The sequence below is a fragment of the Chamaea fasciata genome, unplaced genomic scaffold, assembly GCF_029207755.1.
Source record: "Chamaea fasciata isolate MVZ Bird 193981 ecotype frontalis unplaced genomic scaffold, bChaFas1.0.hap1 SCAF_2, whole genome shotgun sequence".
NCBI classification, from domain to species: Eukaryota; Metazoa; Chordata; class Aves; order Passeriformes; family Sylviidae; genus Chamaea; species Chamaea fasciata.
The window spans coordinates 98,433,260-98,441,420 of record NW_027094087.1 but is presented as its reverse complement, the minus strand read 5'-3'; the positions used below and the strand labels follow the sequence as shown (position 1 = coordinate 98,441,420).

The following is an 8,161-nucleotide window of genomic DNA, read 5'->3' as shown; positions in this document are numbered from 1 at the left end:
TTATAATCAACCCATCCTAAACTTGAAATGCTTCATGGAGTGGGGTGGGATACAGTACTATCAGTAAGTATTAAAATATTTAAATTGATTTGGTAAGATGTAACATGGTAAAATGAAATACTGAGTTGAAAATTAACTGCAACCTGAGCAAAGAGGAGATAATTCTAAGTGTGACTTCAAAAAAGAAAGACTTTAGGCATCATTGTACTAACGAGACAATTTAACTGTCTCTGAAAAAGGATAAATTGGGGCCTTCTTGAATCAGGTCTTGTCTATGTAAATAACATTAGCCCTTTGTTTTTCAGCTTGGATTTTGCATATCTCAGTCTTGGGTCCTTATTCTATTAAGTTTTAGATTGCCAGTTTGGCTTTATAGCTTCTCACTGGCTTGTGAACACCCTAAAAAAACCCTTGGAAAGCTGTCTGCACTGTGTGCCATGGCATAGCTGTGTACTTTTATTCCTGCTGAGAGACACTCACCTGTCTTGTCATCAGATTACCTAGAATGTCTTGCAGCACACAAAGGAGATTTAAAAAACAAGAAATTAAAAATACCGAGAAAGACCAATCCAAAAGGCTAGGAGGGCAAATTACATTTAATCAGAACAGTCAGAGTTGTGAAGACAGGCAACTGCAAAAAGCAGAATAGGATGGAGAGTTTATTGTTTCAATTCTCAGAAATTGTAAGCCCAGGCACATACTGAAACAGTGAACCTTTTTTCTTCATGTTAAGTGTACACATGGATCTGACTGGAACAAAAGGTGTCCACTTCAGTTATGCAACTAGTCTAGTTAAATTCCACTGGTATACTGCCCAAAACATCAAGATGTGCCAATATGAGCCTTCTGTTAAAAGAAGAAAACCAAAACACACAAAGAGAAAAATAGCAAGCAAAGTCTGCCCCAGCGTTTACCGACTAGTACAGGCTCATTCCATGTAGCTTGTTCTTGATCAGAATTATAGATATGTGACACAGTTAAAAATAATTGATTCATGATTTTATGTTAAATTAAGGCAAATCAGACTCTGAGGGTGTTAGGGAGACACTAATTATATCTGCCAGAGGGAAAGCAAATAATACTTAGAAAGCATTAAATCAAATGTGCTCTTGAGGCTGCTGCTGTGAGCCCTTGTTCTTACAGAATGCCTCAAATTAGTCGCAAAAAGCCTCACCAGATTCTGTAGAATTTTGTTTCAAATAAAAATTAATTTAATTTTAAAATTTAAGAAATTTATTCAAAACTAGATTATGATAGATTAATATTACTTTATTTAGTGTAACTAGTATTAACTCTTATTAGTGAAGCACATGGCATCTGCTAGGGCCAGCAATTAATTTCTTACTCATACATCTCTCTCCTGCATTTCCTGCCAAAACCCCACGTCAGTCTGCCACCACAGCCTGCCATTCAGCTGATAGCAGTGCTTCCACAATCTGTTCACTCTTCATTTACTGCATGGGGCTGGCTGCAACCACACCAAAACCAAGCCAAATTAAGCTCATTTCAGGAGCTCAGGACAATGCACAGTGCAGAAGTCACTTAGGCAGACTGGGCCATTGAGAGCAGCTCTGTTCCTGAAGGGACCATGGATCCATCCTCATCCTAAAAAATTAAGTCTAGAGCTCACAAGGATCAGTGGGCACAAGGCAGACCTTGAAAGCATCCCTAGTGTAGGCAAGGTTAATGCCAACAGGAGCTACGAGGCACTGCAGTACCAGGAGTGAAAATGGACAGGTTATCTCCTCTTGAGGTCACTGAGCAAGATTTAGGGCAGTGACTGGCAGCTTCTTCTGGATAAGCACCAAGATTCCTGGCCCAGAGATAAGGTAATTTGTCTTCAGGAGAAAAGAGACATAGGTAATAGCATCAGCCTCAATGTTATTCCAAGAAATCTCGTTCCTGCATCTGTGGGAATTTTGCCATTGACTTGAACAGCAGCTGAGAGACTCACCACTGCGCCTGTAAGTGGAAACCGAAACTTTTCACTGGCTATTGAGAAATTCTAATGAAAGACAAACAATTCTGGGTGTCAGAATTCTTATTATGCTAATTTCCCATTGATAGTTTGATAAATAAATAAAGTAAAAAAACCTTAGTAACCCTCCCCTTTTAATTATCAGACAGTGACATATTAAGTCTATTGACTCACTGTAGTGGGTTGCATAATGGAAATGCCCTTGGAAACACATGCTTTTGTACCCTTCGTGTTTCTCCATCATAATTCCATAGATTTATACATTGTCAGTGTGCTATTTTGGGCTAATATATTGCAAGGACATAGGGGTGGTGGCAGTTTATCAATGACTTTTTGTCCTCTTTTTCATTAGTGCTATTTAAGAAGGCAAGCTATTTCTGTCAGGAGCTTCCTATAAACATAATGGATTTTACAGTACAACCATAAGAGTGCAGTACTATGCCTGTCCCTTCCTTGTATTATGATTATATTTGCATTCAGGATGCAACCTTATGTGAATCCAATGCAAATTTCTATCTTTGAAGGAGAAAGGCACTAGCACAGCAATTGTTCAAGCTGTCCCTGGAGGTAATAAGACACTACTGCATGTGCTACAAAAGGGCAGTACCAGAGCAATCACTTTCTTGATCCACACAAATATATCTCAAGCAATATTTCTCTGGAAATGGAAATTATGCATTGTAATGCAGATTTGGAGGTTAGTCTAGATTTTTTTTTGCCTTTTTTTTTTTAACCTTTACATTATCTCACTGGCATTCAGTCAGTATTATATAAGACCGTAACCAGGTTCACCTTAACATATTTTCTTTTCCCAATCAGTCAAAACTGGCAGCAAACCATTTTTCATCTATATTACTTTTATTAAGAGAGATTTAATACTTCCTCTTGGACTGCAATCTACCCAAAACAGCCTGGTATTTTTCATCTACCAACTTCACAAGTGACAGGTCAATAGGCTTTTTTTTTTTTTTTTTTTTTTCCTTTTCGGTGTACCTAAATCAGTATCATTAATTTTCAAATGCTTCAGCTCTGAAAGCAACAAGAAAGACACTTAAGTACATTCTTAAACCCCACATATTCAGTAAAATTAAAAGAATAGTTTATGTCCCTTTCAATAAAGCAAGCATTAACACCATCTTCAAGGCCAGATAACCATGCATGCTTGTGTATAGTCTCAACTAACAGACTATTTCTCCTGTTAAAACTACATGCACAAGAGCCCTGTTTAAGCTTGACCTTTAAGTGATATGTGTACCAGAAGAGCAGAGTGAGGCCTGGAAATGTCGTTCAATGGTGATAAATGCTGAAATAAGCAAATCAGAGTTCACTGATTTTAGAAGTACATAACTTCAATAATTTTTTTCTCTTTTGCAAGAGAGAGGTGCATAGGCTATGCAAAACTTCAAAACATTAAGTCTTTCTGTAATCCTTTCACTTTTAAATAAAAAAATAAAAGAAAATTGGAAAAAGCCCTCCAAAACATAGAAATTTGCCTTATCCAGAGGAGATTCATTCTTTCCTTCATTGTGGTATTTTTCGGAAACGGACATTTTAAAAGGGTTTAATCACTTTTCTTCTTGAAACTGAAGAGCAGGTGGAAGTTTTCAGGTAAGACAATTAAAATTATGGATGATAGGTAGACACAAAGATTTGTATAAAATAAAGCTACCATATCTCCTGGTGCCATCAGGCCCAATGTGTAAAATGAAGAAGGTGCAGGTTTGTCTTTATTTTCTCTGTGAAACCATTCAAAAGGTATTGGGAAAGCATCTTGTATATCAAGAACTAGAAAATGTCCTTATAATAGAAGGTGTGCATGAAGCAGACACCAATAGCTGCAGTGAGAGCCAAGAGCAGTGATGTACCAAGTGTCAGGGCCCTGAGGGTACTAACAGGGCCTGAATACCTGCTCCCATCACCATCTCCACCTTTCAGGGGCTCAGGAATCCCATTTCTACCCAGTCTGGACCATCCATCCCCGATCCAGTGATGCTGCCACGAGTGCCAGTCTGTCAGGCAGTGGGCAGCCTGCGCTGTTCCCTGACAACAAGCAGGTAGAGATGGCAAGAATTCAATCCCACAGATGTACGTGTACCTGATGAGTGCTGGACACCTGTCCATCCCATCAGTTCTCCTGAAATGGCACCTCTCTTTTGCCATTCTCATTATGAGGTGTCAGAAAAAGCTCAGCTGATGAGAACCTCATGGTGCTCTGCTGTGCCTTTGTAAGCTGCACACTGCAGGAATTATGCCTGAAGGACCGTCCCTAAGGACACTAATTTAATAGCTTCACAATATCACTGGAGTTTTCCAGCTGCTTTTAAACCATGCTTTCATTAGGTGTCTATTTGTAAGCTCATAATTTAAAGAAAGAAAACAATTAAATGTGGAAAAATGTTTTTAGAAAATTACATATATATCTACATCTATATATCTATATCTGTACTGATCCATAATGGTTTTGAAACATTTTGAAGAATAAGCTCTAATTTTCTCACAAATATATACACAGAAAAGGACACACACACAAACAGAGAAATGTACAGGCATAGGCAAGGTCTCTCAGATTTTATTTTCCAAATAACAAACAGGCTGCTTGAGGCTTTCCAAATTCAGTTAGATGCCCTTTTCATTACAGAGCTTACCCAACCCATCTGTCACACAGCCATCCTCAAAGTGCATGTATTAAAATTTAAGCTAGGTTGTTTACAAAATAGTACCAAGGCTGTCCCTTTGTGGAAGTACTGGTTTGCAGAACATCTGTTGCTTTCGATAGTCAATACAAAGACATTTGTTTCATCTGAAAGCAATGGCATTTCCCTGTGCTATAACCATTCTCCCATGAATCAAATGAAATATGTTAAGGCCATTCAGCCATTATTAATCTTTTATCTGGGGACTCTGCCTTTCTCTGATCACATATTTATGAGCATTAATTTTGGCTTGGTTAGTAATAGCATGTTCTCTGTGATGATTTTCATAAAATGGGAAGACAGGATCTGAATGGGTAGAATGGCTCAGTGCAGACTTATCAGCGATTTTGGCTCCATTTCTGTACATCCCCATTTATCCATTGCTTTAAAAAAGCATGTAACTATCAACTGTGTCAGCTTCCCTTTGGCTATCACCATCTTCTCTGAAATGGAGCTCTAGGAAGCAGCACCAGCCTGGCCTGTAGTGGTTTATTTTTTTATTTGTTAAGACTTGCCCTTTTTGTTTCTTCCAAGTTTTGTTGGTGTTGGCCAGAATTCAAAATAAATCTAGACAATGTCCATATTAAGTATTGCTGAAGTAGCATAACTGGAAAGGTAAGGCAGCCTAAGAGTCAGAAGTGAAAAACATGTTTAAAAATTTTCGTTACCAAAACATTTTGTTTGCAAATTTATTTTTCTTATCCATATCACATTTCTTTAAAGCTGCAGGATAATTGAAGGTGTCTGAAATTAAAAATAAGGTCTTGATTGTTCTCTCAGATGAATTTGTAGAGAAAGTATTGTGTTGGTTCATTCTGACTTTGTGAACTGTTCTTGAAATATGTCACTGTCTTGGGTTGCAATATGTAACCAAAAATGTGTGTTCTATTTGCCATATGTTGAAACTGGTTGGAGATGTGTTTTTCTTTATATCTCATATAACCCATTCCTCATAACTCCAGCAGGGAGGGAACAGGTGCCTTCTTTTAATGGGCCAGCTGTTAAAACCAGGTGGGGCAATATTCCTTCTCTCTTCCATGACCCATCCTCCCTACGGGGGATATCTTCTGTTAATGGGCCATTAAGGCTCACGAAATGACATGACACATTACATCATCCCATTGTGAGATGCTCCACCCAGTGGGAGGAGCCAACCATTCCTACCTGAATAAAAACCTGCAATTCAGAACTGCAGGACAGCCTGTTTTCCACTGAATTTCCCAGAGGAAGACTGGACCCATGTCACCACCACTGGACCCTTTCTACAGGATCATCTCTACTCCAACAGAACCAAATCTGTCACTCCAGGAGGATTTATTTGGACTGTTACCAACATCCTGACCAACAGGGTGTCAGGTCGTATTCTTACTCTGTCAGGGTTTCTAGGATTTTTGTTTGTTTGCTTGGTTTTTTGTATAACTGCATTTGTATTTTTAATATTTCTCGTAAAGAACTGTTATTTCTATTCCCATATCTTTGCTTGAAAGCCCCCTTAATTGCAAAATTATAATTTGGAGGGAGGAGGCTTACCTTCTCCATTCCAAGGGAAGCTCCAACTTTCCCTGGCAGACACCTGTCCTTCCAAACAAAGACAGTCACCACCATGCAAAGCAGTATGAGTTCAAGTAAATGCTATCAACATCTTGAAATGGTGTCTTCAGTAAACTTCTCATTGTAAGAGCTACTGCAACTTCTAAATTCAAAGCATCAGCACCAAAAAGGTGCAAGGATATACAACAATGGCAAAACAACAGAAACATTTCTAGTTCATGAGATGCTCTCAAACACTGTGAATGACACAAATATCATCAGAGAAACTCCTGATCATTAATTTTATAAAAGTTTTAAATTTTAGGCTTAGGAATTAGCTGGGGTGAATGGGTAAACAGTTTACATGTCAGGAAATTCCCTCTAGCATCAGAGATACATTAGTATACTATGCTGTTTACCCTTTGCAGGGAATGTGTTACATTCAGGGAATAATGAATCAATAAAAGAATCAATTTACAAGAAGCACCTGAGAATCTGGAGAATTCCTCCTGAAAGACTGCACAAGCTGAGACTGGATATCCTACTTCTTAGAAGGCATGGCCAAAACATCTTAGAAGAAAGTTGATAGAGCGTAGTATCTTGTAAATTTTGGTCACAGAAGTCATTGAAAAAATGATTATTGTAGAGTTGCCTGCAATTAGATGGGAAAAATGTGTTTGGAGAGGAAGGATCTTGACTTTACCCTACTTCAATGGTAAAATTTAAATATAGAAATAAAAATAGTTCCTTTTAAGAGAAGCTTTGAGAAATTAATTTAAAAAAAAAAGCAGGGCAGCACTGAGTATTAAATTAAACTAATGTCTTTCTTTTTTTGATTTCCCTCCTATAGAATGACATGAGAGATACTTAAACTGGGATGTGTATATCCCTTTCTAGGTCATCTACACAAAACCAAGCTGCTTCAAACCATTTTTTTTGAAATATAGAAACCACGTATAAATTATTAAATTAATAGTATATCTCTGCTGAAAAGAATTTATTATCTGGAAAGCTTCATTGCAAAATTAGAGGCTTATTCAAACAACACTTGGACAGAACATCTGTACATTTGTTCTCACACACAGGTTTGGTTCTTCCTTATTCCACCCCTCTTACTTATTCCTCAGAAAGCACAGCTGGCTGTCCTTCCACTATAAAGCAGTTTCTTCAGTGAGCATGGCATGGGAGCACCACACTGTTGTGCTGAAACATGGCCCTGCATTGGGCCTTTTAGACATGCTAATTGGTTGTGCCTTGGTACCTTTTAGCTTTTCACAGACCTAGAACATTAATGAACAAAAAAGGTAATAAAGCAGTGGTCACACAGTTAGAATAATTGAATAAGAGCCTTTGAAGTCTACGGCCCCAGTGCCTGCATTAGATTGAAGGATTCTTTCTGCCACAGTATTTTCTGCTCATTTGCCTTCACAATGGAAATCCTGGTAATCATCATTCATTTCAGCCATCCCAGCCGTTTCACCTGACGCATAGAAATCATTCTGCTTCTTCTCTCACGCACACATCAGACTGCAGAGGCTGTGAGAGGAATACTGCATGATTCCACCAGTAAAGGAGAAGAAATAGGATGTCTGGAAGGAAACCTGAATTGCTGCTTGATTGGAACAAATGCTTAAAATATGTCATTTCCACCAGACAATAATTTGAAAGGTTCTCTTTCAATTTGCGGTTTTTAACACTTGTGTAAAATATGCTACCATTTAAAAATTAATAAGGTAATTTTTCACATAAGAATGTAAAAATAAGAAGACTGATATTTCACGCATCTATTTCTATAAACATATTTTCCAATTAGAAATACTATCAGAAGCAATTCAATCTTGTGGCCATATTCTTCTTGCAATACCAAAAAAAAATCAAGGAAAATGGATTTGCAGGATTTTTTTCTGATTTCTTTGGAAAAAAAAAACCTATATGGATTCCCTCATGATGGAAGAGCTTC

At 37.9% G+C, this 8,161-nt stretch overlaps 1 long non-coding RNA gene across 1 annotated transcript; it reads right to left on the bottom strand.

The window, feature by feature from the left end:
- Window positions 1-4,540: 4,540 nt before the first annotated feature.
- On the bottom strand, window positions 4,541-6,847 carry LOC136286083 (uncharacterized). Its single transcript, XR_010719741.1, has 3 exons — window positions 6,689-6,847; window positions 6,202-6,244; window positions 4,541-5,722 (listed from the first exon to the last, which is right to left on the bottom strand). It is a non-coding gene; the product is annotated as an uncharacterized lncRNA (long non-coding RNA).
- Between the last annotated feature and the right edge of the window lie 1,314 nt (window positions 6,848-8,161).